A 17,296-nucleotide genomic window follows, 5' to 3' on the forward strand; every position below is an offset into this window, starting at 1 on the left:
ATCGGCATAAGCTGCAAGCTTGACGTGTACATGTGATGTCTGAAACCATAAATGTTGGGGGTTTGACGTAATTTGGATAAAAATGGCTCTAGGGCCCAGTTAAAAAGGAAAGGAGAAAGGACAACCCTAGCGTACCCCTCTTCCCAAGTCAAAAAATGATGAAATTAAGCCATTGGCACAGATTGCTGCACGAGGATTAGAATAGAGAAGAAATACATTTATAAAATTGGGGACAAATCCAAACCATTAAAGGGTATAAAATAAATCTTGCCACTCAACTCTATCAAAAGCCTTTTCGGCATCCAGTACAATTGCCGCCAAAGGATGGTCAAGATGAGAAGATTTGGATAAAATATAAAAAAAAGGGCTGTGTGTTGTCTGAAATAACTCGCCCTTTGACAAAGCCAGATTGTTCTTTACCTAGTAACTTTGGGAGGTAAGAGTCAAGACGTATAGCTAGTGCTTTAGAAATTTTTTTATGATCAATATTGACCAGCGAAAAAGGTCTGTAGTTTTTACAATATTTAGAGTCTTTACCTTCTTTAGGGATAAGACTGATGGGAGCTTCGAGAATGATCCAGAAGAATGTTTTGAGGCACAAAGAAAATGTATAAGTGAATGTAGTTTGGGTAGTAAAAGTGTAGAAAAATAGGCATAAAATTCAACGGTAAAGCCATCCGGGCCAGGAGCTTTATCTTTGAGATTCTGAAGGGCTTTTAGAAGTTCATGTTGGGAGATGTCAGACTCTAAAGGGGAAAGATCCAAAGGTGCTTGTTGAGGGTTTTGGATGTTAGAGAAGAGCGATAATCACTTGCCTGTAGGTTGGGTTTCTGACGAGTATAAAGATTTGTACATGAATATTAGTGTAAAATTTCAGCATCTTTAAATATTAAGACTCAAAGACAGATTCAATGTTAAGTTTGTTTTGGTGAATTTTTAATTGGCTAAAATTTTTCCTGCCTTTTTTTACCTCCATAAAATTTGGCGCTGGACTTTAATGAAGTGAAGCATCTTCTGTTGATTTCTTGTTAAAATTCCAACTTAGCATTGATGAGGGTCTTTAAACATTTTTCTGATTGGGATGTGCAATATATAAGTTCTAATGCCTTAATGTCTTGAAGAAGATCTCTAGTAATCTTACGCGCAACTTTGTCTCTTTGCCACAGTCCAGAATAAAACCTCTTGCCGATGCCTTAACGGCATCCCAAATGGTTGCGGGTGATGGGGAGTCTTATTCCTTTCAAAATATCCATTGGAGAATGAAGCAGAGGCTGTAGTGGAGTTAGAATTTAAAAGGAGTGAATTATTAAAACGCCATCTTCTGGGAGTGTTATTCCTGGGGAGGAGATCAAAGCCAATGGAAACCGGTGCATGATCCGAGAAAATAGGGACAATTTCTGCATGTGTAAGGGACTAAGGGACTGTGAAATATTATGAGATACAAAAACAGCCAATTCTTGATTGGGTGTGGTGGGTTGAGGAGTAAAAGGAATATTCACTATAAGCCTGGTTGCAAAGGCGCCAAGCAATATATGTTGATGTATAGAGTGAGCAAAAGATTTGTGTAACTTGTTGGGTACGAAGGACACTTAAATTTCTACCTAAAAAGGGGTCAAACACCTGGGAACTATGCTTTGCCAAAACAGGTCAAGAGGAAGCATCTCCGCCTGTATCTGCATAATCATTAAGAAGAGAGACTAAATCACTACTTAGTGATAGTTTAACATTAAATCTGCCTTCATCATCTGATTCTTGCAATAATGTAACTGGTAAGGATTTACGACATAGTATCACCACTCCCATTTCGTTTGCCAATCCCTGGAGAAAAATAAACCTCTCCCTCCCAAACCCGTTTCAATTTTAAAGATTCAATATCAGTAAGGTGAGTTTCTTGTAAGAAAACCATATCAACTTAGCCAAGTGTGATAAAACTTGGTCTCTTGAAAGGAGAATTTAGACCACTAATGTTCCATGAAACTAACTTAAGTGACATGAGATATTAAAATGGAATGATAAAAAGGCAAAATATAACAATCCAATTAAATAAGATTTAAAAAAACAACAAAAGAACGGTCCAAGCTTGCAGTACAAAAATCTACTTCATTACAAAAACATGGTTTAGCATTAAAAGATAAAAGAAAGGTGAGATAAGTTTAGGACATTGAGAAATATAGAGAATGATTAAGCAGAGACCAGAAAAGGTGAAAGTCAGAAATGGAAAAATCCAAACTTATAACACCAGAGTCAAAGTCATTACAAGAGCATTGGTTTGCACTATAAGAGATACTAAAGAGAAGGAGGAAAAGGAGTTCACAACGTAGAGAAATATAGACAGTAGGTAAACAGATATAGTAATGGAAGAAGAAAGTAGTCACAAGAAAAAAATAAGTGACGAGATTAGATGGTAAAAGAACGAAGTAGAAAAATGTAATGCAGCACACAGAAAAAAAAATAAACTAAAAAATTTAGAAAACGACTGTTAGAAAGGAACAAGAAAAAATCAGCATCAGGTGAAGAAATATGAGAAGATCAAGAAATAAACAAGAAAAGCATACCTACACATAGGTAACATTGAGGTGGGGCGGGATGGAACCACTTGGACCAGACGACACATCCTGGAGAGACTGAATGGGACCGGGAGAAGATCATGTCAATTACGGGGAAGAAAGCTGTGAAAGCAAAGAACACATGAAGTGTAAAGCAACGGTTTGATCAATGAACAGAATAACTGGCAAGTATGAGCCGATATAATTAAAAGACGAATGCAACAACATCATAGAGCATATGTCGGATGTAAATAAAGAACATTATGAAGAGTCTACCAGGCATCAAGTAGTCCTAGACTACTGTTGGACCCGGCCTCGTGGCGTGGTCCTACCCTTCCCGCATGGCGGGCCCCGCCATGCGGGATGGATAACTGGATAATGGATATTGGATCCATGGATAACTGGATCCATGGATAATGGATAACCATGCGGGATGGATAACTATGGAGGAAAGTCAAAGGGGTCCATTTGACAGTCGGAAGGAGGGTCCAGAGGATTCCATATGATCAGTTTTGTGTTAGTTAATGAAGCTTTGCAAACGTATTGGGTCCTCATAAGTAGTTGTTCGGTTATACATAACTGTAAAAAAGACAAGGGTGTAAGAGACCATATCTGGCTCCCATTGAATGAAGGTCTGATCTCATGTTCAAGGCGGCTTTAGGTCTGGCTGCTGTGGCTCTGGCATAATCTTGGGGAAAAAATAGAGTTGAGCCAGACCAGGAGATCTGTTGTGCACTCTTAGCTGCTGCCAGAACTTTCAATAGATCGGTGTACTCTAGAAAATAGAGGATGACTCCTCTCGGCCTCTGCAATGGTGAAGTGCCTGATGGAAGGCGGCCTAATCTGTGTGCGCATCTTATATTAAGTACAGTGTCTTTTGGTAACTAAGTTTTGGAAGGAAGTATTTTAAGAAGTTAATGAGATCCGTACCTTCTGCCCCTTCCACCAGACCATAAATATGTATATTGTTCCTTCTATTAAGATTTTTAGGGTCCTCACCCTGTTGAAGTGTTGTCACTTGAGATTGCAGATGAGTAACAGTTTTAGTAGTTTCGCTAATTGAGGAAACACGTTGCTCCACTGCGGAAAGTCTCGAGTCTAGTTGGGACCAGCTATCCGAAAGAAATTGTAATTTAGGGTTTGTTTCTTCAACAAAGGGCCGAAGCGCTCCCATTTCCTGCAGCAAAAGTTCCATTGAAACAGGTGAGGCTGGTTTAGGTGGCGAAGGTGGGTACTTGCTAGGTAAGGCCTGAGCTGCATCCATTGTTGCGTTAATGTCCTCTTCCAGAAGTAAGGCTGAGCTTCCTGCTTGGAAAATTCAGTAAAAAGTTTAGAATCTTTGATGTAGGACTGTTTTTGCTTAGAAGTGTTGAGAAAAGAACCTTTCACTCTGCCCATTAATTCGGAGGTAAAATGGAGGGAAAAAAACCCTGGAAGAGAGACCACACAATAACAGATGGTAGAGACTAGGTTTGAAAGAGCGTAAACAAATGAGGGTTAAATCTTGAGCAGGTTCATGTTGACAGAAAAGGTGCATCTGACAACAAGAGCCTTCAGGTTGGTGAAGTGAAAACACCCTCAGAGTACCAAAACCAGGTATCCGCTGTGAAACTTCAGTTATAGGCCCGTAAAAAATTGAGGTAAAATAAAATTGTGGAGGTAACACAAAATGGCAGTCATAACCACATCTCATAAATTTTAGCAATGTGAGGAGAAACTGGGTTAGAGGACCGTGTGAGACAAAGCAAGCTTATTAAATATCATAACTAGCTTCAAAAATGATGTTGGTAAGCATTTGGAGTATTAATTCATGTTGCTGCAGTCCTGAACATCAATTTGTGGCTATTTGCAAATAACAAAATGACGGCTGTGATGTTATCGCCCCTACTGAAGAGTAAAGAATTATAATTCCAAGCATACCACGGTGATATTATGAAATGGAATTAAGCCTACAGCATATGTTCGACATTTAATCATCCGTTTTCCTCCGCCGTCAAAAGTAAGGAAACGCAGGACCTTCGTTCTGGTCCGAGCAGCCTCAGCGGAAAGCCGCCATGTCAAGTGCGCGCCAAGCCACGCCCCCCTTCATACATCCCCTTTATACATGATTTATGGGTACTACCCTTTACTTATCGCTGTGAATGTTCTAACAATTAGGTTTTTGTAACTGGAAAAGAATGTGACTACTGTAGAACATTCAATTGTTTGTAAACAAGTTAACATCCATGGCACAAGTAAGAGTTTGGTGCCCAATATGGATTGTTATTTGAAGGGAACCCCAGTTCCTTCAATTCTCCCTTACATAACAGTACTTTTGAATGGTAGTTACCTCGTGCTGAGCTATCAAGGCTGTTGTGGAATGTGGGATGAAGTCCAGTATATTTTGTCTGTTTTTCAAATAGTAACTTTCTGCAACAACGTCTAGTTTCCTCCTCCGCATTTAATAGTAAATACCTTGGTGTAGCCTTAGATTCCATCTTTTAAAGTAGATTTCAACAAGCTGAGCAGACTCAAAGCATTAGTGTTCCAACAAAAAGTAGCTCTCACATCTGCCCACAAGACCTTCAAATTGCAGGTGGCTAGAACTTCCAGTAAAATACTGTTAAATAGAAACCTTCCCCTGTATTTTGGAACATTAGGATATTAAATCTTTAGGGTATTAAATCTTTAGTGCATCAAATCTTTAGTGCATCTAGTGGGACCAGCCTCACCCACTTCCTTAAAATTGTAGGCTCTGCTCTCGTTATTTCTTTTAAGACCATTCTTGGAGTAATTCTGGCTTTAATCCACTCCATTTGTTTCTAGCATATTCAGAGGAATCCCAGTGCTGTTATTCCTCCTTTGTGGCATCCTCATCCTGCTTTTCCGCAATGGATACATCTTTTGCAGGCACTCTGGGACTGGAACCACTGCAACACTATTGTGAGCATATGCTTCAGGTCTTTGCAATGTTACTACCAATAGAACTGGATCTTGATTGATCCCAGTTTCTACTGGCCTGGTTTATCTGTGAGCAACCCATGCTCTATTTTATCTGGTGCCCCGTCGAATGGGCACTGGACACTCAACTGGTTTCACAAATTCATGCTACCTGGGATTTTGGGCTGTTGAGTCCCTTAGCAACCCTTTTCAGAATGGTTTTGTGGGCTTCTTTACAAAACAATGTTTGAGCCATCAACATACGCCAAAACATTTGCATCGGTAAATGGACAACTGGATGTTGGCTACACTAACACCGATGCAGGCCCTGCAACTGTTGCCGCATCGGCTGACACCAGAGATCAATGTTATACCTTGAAGCTCATGACTTAAGCAATAGACCAATCCTTGCTTGAGGAGTCAGACTCCTTTATTGAGTCCTTAGCCTTCAAATTGGCAAGCAACACAATGGATTCCTCCAAAACACCATCATTTGACTAATATTCCAAATTGACTCTTCAATTAACTTTCATTCAAAGCCATTTTTTATACCTTTGCTTTGAGTATGCTAACAATATATACATTCCATTTGGTATTATCTTGTGTGCTATTTATCCTGAGAAAGGGAGGGTGTTGTGTGTTTCCTGCATGGCCCATTGTAGTTCCCCTAGTTTATCCTAATTGTGCATGCTGTAGGCCACATTTTCCTTTGCACAGGTTTCTATAATAAACATGCTTGCTTTTGTGCCACATTCAATTTTCAGGCAGAACCTGCATATTCTTTTGTGTTCTGCTCTTTTCCTTTGATTTAAGTCCAACAACAATGTCCCCTGTTATTTTCTACACTCAGGCAATAGCACCTATGGAACAGGAGAATACAGCGGTTTATGGGAACGCATCTTTTCATACAAATTACCAGAGAAGTCCAAAAAAACAAGAGTACTTTGTTAACCAAGATGTAGAACATCTTTTTATATGCTAGGGTGAGGAGTCCGCACTAATGCCAGGGATGTTTTACATATAATCATTTAGCTTTAATAGAAGGGGAGTGAGGTTAGAATACTCTGTCTTATAACATGACACGGCTTTTCATGGTATACGGTTTATGGACCATGCTTACTGTACTTTTAGCAAGCATTTGTTTTCTAATTGTGGCATGAATATTGCAATTTAGAGTACAATAGTTTAAAATTATATAAAAATCCTTCATGTCTCTTGTTTATCTTTTTGTGGACAGGAGCGAGTGAGAGAGAGGGTGTGTCCAGTTACTGTGATCCCCATGAGGGTAGAGAGTATTGTATTCTGGGGTGCTAATTCACTTGTCTCTCTGGTAAGGTTAAGAGAGCAGGTAAAGCACTATAGCTCTTTGGAACTGGCTCATAGATACATCTGTGTTGTGGTGACTCAGTCCCTATATGCAACGGTTCTATGGTCCCAAGCGTACTTCTGTCCGAGGAGAATCCCTGCAGTACTTTGTGTCAGAGAGTGTGACCTTGTAGCACTAAAAACCATACAAGACACTATTCCCCTCTGTACCAACCAAGATGTAATTCTGGGTCTCTATTGTTGCACACAGATCTCTGCAGTGTATTAAACTAAGAGAGGTTGCATAATGCACGTTAGTGCATTTTCCCACTAACATCTTTTAATTTTTCATCTAATCTGCCTTTATTTTATTTGAGGCTACCCTACAGTTAAAGACTTAAAAAAAATATAAAGGATATTCTGTTATTATACACATCTTTGACCCGGACCCATGTTCTGGCGCACCAGGCTATCTAGCACCTCCCCCCTCCCCTCCGGAAACAGGACTGAACTCAACAAAAGCAACTTAATGTAACCAGGAGTCCATTTTTTAGAGAAAAAAAAGCGTGTTTTTAGAATATTAAAAATAAAAACCTTTTTGGAAAACAGTATGAAAGAAGGAGGGACCACTTCCACCACTAGAATTAAAGAAATTATCCCACTTGGACCTTAGAGTTCATTATTAAGGATTGTAAATGGTATGTTTTAATTACGATGAAGGATGTGCAGCAACCTATAGTGCTATGCAGCTGTAAAAGCAGAGAGCATCTCATGAAATACAGTACGGTTCTCCTCGGATGCCATGCACTAAAGTTACAACCCATGGCTTACAGCCATAATACACAGGACCACTGAAAATATGTGATTGGTGGCTGCTGCAATTTTAGCAGGATTATAGATTAGCCACATAGTCCACCATCTAATGCATAATCGGTTGATTTTAACAAAACACAAACTACTCAAAAGGTTAAAATGTTACTAAAATGCAGCAACAGGTTCCTGCACAGTAGAAGACCCTTTGCGAAGCTAGTCTGGTTACATTTATGTTGCATATTGCTCCATTGGGGTATTAAACTGGTTTAATACTAGTTTAACACCCAAGGTGCAACTACAGATTGATATTTCTCTGCAGAAAATCAGGCACACCATCACATTAATTTAGAAAGGTGTCATCTTAATAAATGTTATCCCATTATGTTTCGTTTCTGGAAGAGAAAGGTACATTGTGCATTTTAAGTTATTTCTTTTTGGAGACTTTTTTGGTAAGTGTTTGGTAAGCCTCCAATACCGAACTCCAGTCACCCACAAATCTTTGGCTTGCAAAACACTATTTAATATTTTTTCTAAACTGTAAAAATGATTTGCCGTGTATTGGAGGTGTTTATGGTGGTCATGGATTCCAGATATTTGTCAGGAGGGGGTCCTTATGTATAGAAATAAAATGACAAGGGGCTTTCAATCAAAGCATTCGAAGAGCTCCGCTGTAAGCCCATGTGACTAAACAAGTTGTTACTAAAAAATTGTTATGAATATTTTCTACACAAACCAATGTGTTCAAGATCATAAGCACCTGCAGGCTTAACTCAGACAGGATAACAATATTCTGTTAACTTAGTGTTCCAGTTAGTGGCTACAACAGCATTAAAATGTCCATCCAAATAAATACACCATGATAGAAAGAGCCGCCAAATTCTCAGCTCTACAAAAAAGTGACCCCCCAAACACTGGGCCGACAAAAAGTGACCCGCCAAACACTGGGCCTCCAAACACTGCCCCGCCAAAAGGTATGCCTATTAGGCAAAGAAAAAACAAAACATTTTCATAAAATTGTTTTTTAACACATAAACCAATGTGTACATAAGTGTCTGCAAGCTTAATTCAGTGACAGGACATCAGCATTTAGTTAATATAGTAGAGGTACAGTGGGCAAGCATAACAGCTTTAAGATGACCATCAAAAGAAATGCACCGCAATACAGAGCCCCCAAAAGAAGGAACCTCCAACAATAGGAGGGTTGGAGGCAAAAACTGAGGTGAGAACCACAAAGATGCAAGAACAGGACGAGAATTGACCCCACCATCCCCCCAAAAAACTAGCCAGTTAAGCGGTTAGCAGGAATTTATGGGCAAAACATCTGACTAGCTTGTAATGCAAGTAATCAAGAATTATTATAATATACCCAAATAAAGAGTAGGTGGCAACAGCTTTTGGGAGGCATAGCCTTCTAACACGAACCTCCTTGCATTGACTTGTAGCTTTTGAATTTACATTTCCAATTATGTCATTGCTGAAGCTTCAAGTATGCCAGAGCTATTGAGGCATGGCCAGTTGCTCATGGCATCCTATCTTTCAGGCTACCCTCATGGAAAATGATCTTTTAGGCTACATGTATCTCACTGTCGTTCTTTTTTTTATGTTTGAAAGCTTTATTGAGATAAAATTGTCAATACAATAAGGTGACAACAGCGAAATGAAAAACAAAGGTTCATTCATGGGAGAAAATAGAACATAGTCAGCTGGTGGCACAACAAAAGAATCAAAGCATTTTGTAAAGATTTTAGGGGGGATAAGGGGAGGTAGGGAGGGGGAAAAGAGATATTAATACACTTAAGAATGAAATGGAAATAAACATAAACCAGTTAATTATTGGCAATAAAGTACAGTAAATGCACAAATATCTAGAAAAATATGTGAAATACGAACCTTATCAGATATAGAAGTGAAGAAAAGGAGTTACATTAGTGACAGCTAATATTCATAAAAACTACGAGCAGGAGTACAACTGTTCAAGGAGGCTTAAAATTATCACAAGAAAGCGGATTGTATGACCTTTTTGTGAGCTGATCCAAATGTAGGGTAAGAGGCAACCAATATAGCTCAACATTGCGAGAGGGCTTGCAGCTGGCTGCAAATGCAACATCCAATCTGTGAGAGTGGCACAGGAGGTTCCACCAACAAGTTATGGAAAGTTTAGTCAAAGACTTCCAATTGGAGGCAATATGTTGAAGTGCAAGGGCTAGCATAAGGTCAAAAAGACCATGTGATTGTGGGAGAAGGTCAAAAGACTCGGAAAGGCTACCCAGAAACACCAAAGAAGGAGAAAAAGAAATAGAAAGATTAAAGATATGGGAAATGCGAGACCAGACCTGAGTCCAGAAAAGTCGGACTGAAGGACAGAAAAAGAAAAGATGGAAGATATCAGCGTTAGAAGCAGTACAGGTCCAGCAGTTAGAAGTAGAAGAGGGAAGAAAACGATATAGAGAGAGCGGTGAAAGGTACAATCTGTGGTAGAAGAAAAATAAGGATTGAGTGAGGGATGCAGTACGGGAAGTCTTCAGGGATTTAGCCCAGAGTTTATCCCAGAGAGAGATTGGCCAAGAACAACCGAAGTCTTTTTCCCAAGAAAGTTCCAATTTTGATTTGGGACGAGCAGGATCAGGAGCCGAAAAGTAACGATAAATAAGCGAAGCCTTAGGGATATTAGAAAGAATGGGAAGTAAGGAGGAAGGAGGAATAGGCAATACGTTCGATATCAGAGAATAGTATCGGTCAAGAACAGTTTCAATAAGGATGTAATATTTATTGGCAAACGAAGAAGGGCAATGAAACCGGGACTGAAATTGAGGAAAGGAACAGGGATTGGAGCCATCAAAAAGATGATGAACCCAGATGATACCTTTCGATCTCCATGAGGACCACGCAATGGGTCTATTACGTATAAGGATAAGTGAGTTATACCAAATGGGAAGTAATAAAAAGGATTCACGAGATATCGGGGTTGCAGAAACCAAAGGTCTCAAAAGAGAAACAGTGTATTTAAATAATGGAGGAGTAAGACAAGAAGCTTTAGCAGTGAAGCGAACTGCATCTTGAAAAGAATAAGGAAACAATAAGTCACGTTCAACAGAAAGCCAAAGGGGAGAGAAAGGATCAATGTTGTGTGACAGCCAACGGGAGGCTTGACGAAGAGAGAAAGACTTATGATAAAGTTGAAAATCTGGAAAATTAACCCCACCACTAGATTTGGATTTACGAAGGGCTGAGAGAGAGATACGAGCTTTCTTCTGTTTCCAAAGAAACTTAGACAAAACAATCAATACGACGAAAGTAGAGAGCTGGGACATGAATTGGAAGCATGGAGAGTAAATAAATCAGGATTGGGGCAATCATCATCCTGATCGAATCAAGACGACCCCACCAAGAAAGGTATAAGGGGTTCCAAGAAGAAAGCAAAGTGTCAATTCTAGATATGGTCGCAGAAAAGTTAAGATGGATGGAGGATGAAAGAGAATTAGAGAAAAGAACGCCAAGATATTTTATTTGTTTACTGTTCCAAGCAAAGCCAGTGGAGACAAAGAAGTGTGGAAGACAAAATTTAGTTAAGGGAAGAATCTCTGTCTTGTCCGAATTTATTTTATAACCGGAGACCAGGGAAAATTTCTCAAATTCTTCAAGTAAGACGGGAACAGAGGTAACTGGGTCAGAAATAAATAAAAGAATGTCATCTGCATAGGCTGACAATTTAAGCTGATGAGCACCATACGGGAAACCAGAAATGGAAGAATTGTTACGAATATAAGATAGGAAGGGTTCAAGCGCTAAAATAAAAAGAAGGGGGGAAAGAGGACAGCCCTGACGTACTCCACGTTTAAGTGTAAAGGGAGAGGTAAGTTGACCATTGACGAGAACGGAAGCCTTGGGCCTAGAGTAAATTAAAGAGACATAGGAAATAAATTTCGAACCAAAGCCATGCCATTTCAGAGAAGCAAGTAAAAAGGACCAATCAACTTGATCAAAAGCCTTTTCAGCATCAACCGAAATAGCTGCAAGGGGAATAGAACGAGAGGGAGCTTTGTTTAGGACATTAAGGAGGAGCCTGGAATTATCTGAAGTAAGACGCCCCTTAAAGCCACACTGTTCCTTCCCAATAAGATGCGGCATAAGTGAATCAAGACGAAGAGCCAAAAATGTTATAATCCACGCTAACTAAAGAGATCGGCCGATAGTTCTTACAGAATTTGGGATCTCGTCCCTCTTTAGGAATAAGACATATGGTAGCATCTTGAAAGGAGCCTTGAGCTAGACCATCGGAACAGAAAGATTGAAAAAGAGAGAGAAGCTTTGGTAAGAGAAGATCGGAAAAATGTAAATAGAATTCAACTGGAAATCCGTCTGGACCTGGGGTCTTACCTTTAGTGAGAGAAGAAAGGGCAGTAGATAATTCAGAAAGAGTAAGGTCTGAGTCAGCGTTCGAAAAGTTAAGATGGGAGGAATCTGGTTTGGGTAAATTCTCAAAATACGTTTGGAGGAGGTCCAAGGTAGGGGGATTTTCTGGGGTATACAAAGATTCATAAAAAGAGTGAAACTGCTCCAGAATTTTGTTGTCTGTGTGTACGAGAACATTAGAGGGAGTAGATAGAGTCTATAAGAGTACGCTCTTTACGTGATTTTAGATAATTAGCTAGTAATTTGCCCGATTTATTGCGGCCACCATAGTATCGTGCACTCCCTCGAAGAAGGAAAGAAGAGGCCGAATCTGTAGTAAGTTTGTTGAATGCTATTTTCGCTTGAAGAAGCTCAGGAGACATCTGATTAGGAGAAGAGGTATAAAACCGGTGTTCTAATGACTTAATATGAGCAAGAGCCACCTTACGTTTTTGGAGAAGCTTTTTCTTCGAAACAAAGTCGATAATAAATCCTCTTGCTGTAGCTTTGAAAGAATCCCAAAGAACATGAGGAGGAGTATCAGGGTCAGAGTTAAGGTGGAAGAATTCAGAGGTGAAAGAGCGAAAAGAGAAGAAAAAAAAGAGGATCTGTGAGCAAAGAAGAGTTAAAGCGCCAGCGAGATGATTTAGGAAGAGGAGAAAGAAGATCAAAATCAGTGATAACAGGAGCATGGTCAGAGATGTCAATAGGTTCAATAGAAGAAGATATAAGGGATTGAGATAAAGAGGGAGAGAGAAAAATATAGTCCAGTCGAGAAAAAGAAATGAGGAGGAGAGAAAAAAGAGAAATCTACAGTATCTGGGTGGGTAAGTCTCAAGGAATCTACAAGATGAGTCTGTGTAAGAGTATCAAGAAACTGTTTGTGAGGGATGAAACGAACAGAGGATTTACGATCTAAAAAGGGATCTACGATCGGATTGCAATCACCACCTAATAGAAAGGAATCATCTTTATGTTGAATACATTTTGTAGTAATCAAGGGCCAAAAACTGGAATCAGCACATGTAGGACCATAAACATTGAACAAGGTAATTGGAATGGCATTAACAAGTAACTTAGCAAGAATCCAACGTCCATCATCTTTTTCTTCTAGAATTATTTTACATTTGAGGAGTTTGTGAATTAAAATGGCAACACCGTTCTTTTTATGGGAGGCCGGAGAAAACAAAACTGTGCCAACCCATAATCTTTTTAATTTCAAAGATTCAATATCAGAGATGAGTTTCCTGAATCAGAGCAATATCAGGATTGTAAGAGGAGAGGTGGGAAAGTACTCTCTGCCGCTTAATCGGGTGATTAAATCCTTTCACATTCCATGAAACGACTTTGAAGGTCAAAACATATGAAACTGATCAAAATTGAAAAGTGCAAAACATACTGTACAAGCAAAAATCCAAACATTAAAAGTCTAGAGAAAAAACCAACTATTAAAGGATTAGAAGAAAGAAAAGTGGGAAAGAGGAGATGAAAAGGAGAAAAGAGAAGGAATAGGAGAAGGGGGAGATAGAATAAAGGAAAGGAAAAAGGTTCTGGAAAAGGAAGAGAGAAAAGTTAGAATGCATAGAAGACAGTACAATTCCATAAGGATGACTGCAAAAAACATACCTGAAGGGGGAGAGACACAAAGGGAGATGGGGAAGTGGTGATGCGTAACAAGACGGGTAGACTAGGAACATAAGCACCATCGCACCGAAATCTCACTGAAGTACAAAGGAGGACACACGGTGAAGGGAGGAACCAAGACACGCCTGCATGGGGAAAGAGAAAATAGTTAAATTTGGAGGACATGACATCTGTTAATTACAGTAAAAACAAGACATAAATTTGCTAGGAGGAGATATCAAACGGGCAAAAAAGAACATCAGAAAAATACTCCCGGAGGAGACAATAACAGGTACACAGGAGACATAATAGTATCTTCAGCCACTATGCGAAGGGGAGGAATCCATTCCATCCTTATCGTGGAGAAGAAGAAAATTACGGAGTTCGCCCGGTTCTTGAAAAGAGTAAGACTTGTTTTGATGAGTGACTCTGAAGGTACATGGGTGGAACAAGCCGTATCGGGCACCAAGAGAGCGCAGAGAAGGACGAAGAGTCAGGAATTCCTTACGTCTAGCAGCTGTGGCATTAGAGACATCTTGGGAGATATAAACACGTTGACCCTGCCAGGATAGTTGCCGTTTGGCTCTAGCTGCAGAGAGGATGGACAACAAATCTGTGAATCTCAAAAAAAGGATGATAACACCACGAGGCTTTGTGGAGGTCGATGAATGTGATCCAAGTCTATGCGCCCTTTGAATGCTAATGGATGTGGAAGGTGGCATGTCCAAAAGCTTTGGAAGAAAAGAGGTGAAGAAAGTGACTGGATCGTCCCCCTCAATAGTTTCCGGCAAACCATAAAGACGAAGGTTGTTCCGCCGATTTCGATTTTCCAAATCCTCTGTGTGGCGCTGTAGAGAGAGAACAGTCTTTTCTAAGGAGTCAATGCGTTGGGAATTGGAGTGAACCTCAGGAAGCTGCTGCTCTATGGAAGATAAGCGAGTGTCCATCACCTCCCATTTGTCTTTCAAAAGTTGCATGTCATTGCTCGTGTCTTCAATAAATGGGCGCAACGCTCGGATTTCTTCTAGAATTAAATCCATGGTAGACGATGAGGGAGAAGCATCTGGTGTAGGAGAGTTCTGCTTCAGTCTTTTGGGAGTCGACGCAGAAGGTGAAGTTTTATGTGATGGTGTGTGACCAGAAGAGGAGCGCTGAGAAGAGGAAGTCGCCATGTCAACAGATCCTGAGGAGACACCCAAATTCGAGGAAGTCACAGGAATATCAGTAGAGGACGCGAACACAAATTTGGGCTTACGCAGATTCACCATAGGAGAAAGCAGGATAATTACAGTAACGGAGGTAAAGTAACATGTGTAAAATTGTGCACCATGAAGAGTAGAGAGTTCGAGCCACTGGCACCGGGGATGATCTAGTAACGTTGAATGACCTATCTAGAATGAGCTGCGGTAACACACCACAATTCACAAGATTGCGACTAGTGCATCGAAGGTGGGCATCGCATTTGCATGACTAATGTACTCCGTATTAACAGTTAAATTAAAAGAATGTTCCAGAAATTGCCTACCAGGAAGTGCTCTACCATGCAACAAAAATGTCCATCTGACACATAAATATCTGGAATAGGGCAAATTCGATGAATATTACAGTTCGAACATTCCGGCAATTGTATGTTAGATCTCAAATACAAGTATACTCGTTTTGTCGTTGAGAGTTGCAAATATGGCCCATTAAAGAAGAGGGAATGTCAAATCCTGGAATGAGAACATTAGCTATGTCGCAGAAAGAAAAGTTCCATGTTGGAAGAACACTCACCATAGAGAGCGGCAGGTAGCGATCCTGTGCAAAAGTAGATATCAAGTAGGTCCGAAGGTGTAGTCATCAAAGGAACATCGCAGCAGGCAATAAACCATGAGGAGCCCAAACCGCGGCTCGCATATCAGGCGCGGTAAACATAAAATGGCGGCTGCATGGTAGTCCGTTAGACAAATGACCTGAGGTGAAAGAAGTTACTGATGGACCATAAATAGTCCCAAAAGCTCACCTCCAAAGTCCAAGGGCGAAGGCTAGGTAGTAGTGGCAGGAAATTTCACCAAGAAGTGGGAGAACCGGAGACCAGTGAGGAAACCGGTAGCGTCAAGGCGAATCACAAAATGGCGGTCTCAGGCGACTCAATGCTCGAAGTCGCGGCGAAGGTCCTGGAAATGGTGTTCAGAAGTCGGAAAGATGCACACTATGCTCACGGCATGTTCCGGTTACAGAATTTTGCGTTTGCCAAGACAAACGGTCCCTTTCACATCAGGAAAACCGTCTGTAGAAACCTCGGCGCTGAGGAGCTCTTCGCCTAGCCGACCATCTTGCGCTGCACCTAAGCCACGCCCCTCTCACTGTCGTTCTATCCACTGTCATCTTATCAATTTTTGGCAGCAAGACGTTGCAGTGATTTTTTTAGCAACTATATCTGAGAGTTTAATATCCATAAGACAAGTAGAAATAAATCAAACCAAAGTCCTTACCCAGTATCCTTATCAATATATGTCTCAAAGAGGCATAAAAACAACCACCACCTTCTCAGAGCTTATGTGACTAAGCTAAACACAGACACCTACGCTGTGAGGGGAACGGCTGTGCACACTCCCCTCATAATTCTCATAGCCATGAGGGAAACGGCACGCCAACCTGCCTCCACTGTACTCTGCCACCAGCTCCAGCCGTGAGGCGAATAGCCAGAAAAGAACCACAGCTCCCAGGAGGCATTGCTTGGCGCCTGCGGAGGGCGTCGTCACAGGGTGCCAGAAGGCCCTGGTAAGCCAGCACGGGACGCGCTAAACACAGACACCTACGCATGAGGGGAACGGATGTGCACACTCACATCATCCTTCTCATAACCATGAGGGAAACTGCAAGGCAGCCTGCCTCCACGCTACTCCGCCACCAGCTCCAGCCATGAGGGGAACAGCCAGAAAAGGACCACATCTCCCAGCAGGCATTGCTTGGCGCCTGCCGAGGGAGTCATCACAGGACGCCAGAAGGCCCTGTAAAGCAGTGTCCGGGCCAAGGGCAGGCCCATCCGCACCAATCAGCAGCCGGAAGAGGCTGGGCCACATCTGAGCCCTCAAAGGCGAGCAGGACAGATCTTGCAAAGTGGATTTCTTCATGGTCTCAATGTTAGTGGCTTTAGGACACTAGTGCATTTATCCTTGAACATTAAACTAAGACCTTTGTAAAAATGGGGAGGAGAGCTGGGCCGGCGAATCCAAATGCAGCACCAATACAGCCGGCCTCTTCTATCCAGCAGACCTCAATACGCCGGATGCTTCAGAGAGCCATTGGCATAGTGGCAAACGAGATAGGGATAGTCGCTTTCAGTTAGTTCTAACACAGAAACTTGCTGCACCTTCTAGCCCACTTGACAAAACAGGCTCGCCCCGGACCATGGATATTGGACCATTGGAACTTGCCTCCTGTGATACAAGACCTTCCGTAGCAAGTAGGGCGGCCGATTTATACCCAGGTGGGGGCCGCTCTAAAAAACTGAACACTAAAGTTACTGCATCCAGAGGATCCAAACAAAAAGTACCAGCCCCTGAGACTCCTATTGCTGCAAGGGTAAATGATCATAGCCTTCTAGTTAAAGAAGGCCCAGAACAGCCAGCATGTGTTTTGGACGTGGTCGTGGACATGCAGGTCCAAATAAGGAGCATAGTGAGGGACAAACTAAAAAGTGTATGGGATTGGAT

At 41.2% G+C, this 17,296-nt stretch overlaps 1 long non-coding RNA gene across 2 annotated transcripts in view; it reads right to left on the bottom strand.

Moving 5' to 3' along the window:
- LOC144766704 (uncharacterized) overlaps positions 1-17,296 on the bottom strand; it is an 82,929-nt gene that overhangs the window by 9,085 nt on the left and 56,548 nt on the right. Inside the window, exons 2-3 of one of the 2 annotated variants that reach the window (XR_013597889.1) lie at positions 13,602-13,744; positions 2,560-2,669 (exon numbers count right to left, since the gene is read on the bottom strand). This is a non-coding gene — a long non-coding RNA (uncharacterized LOC144766704). Of the gene's footprint in view, positions 1-2,555; positions 2,670-13,601; positions 13,745-17,296 lie in introns of both variants that reach the window. The other variant, XR_013597888.1, reaches the window with a different exon arrangement.

The sequence above is a fragment of the Lissotriton helveticus genome, chromosome 7 (assembly GCF_964261635.1).
Source record: "Lissotriton helveticus chromosome 7, aLisHel1.1, whole genome shotgun sequence".
Taxonomy (NCBI): Eukaryota; Metazoa; Chordata; class Amphibia; order Caudata; family Salamandridae; genus Lissotriton; species Lissotriton helveticus.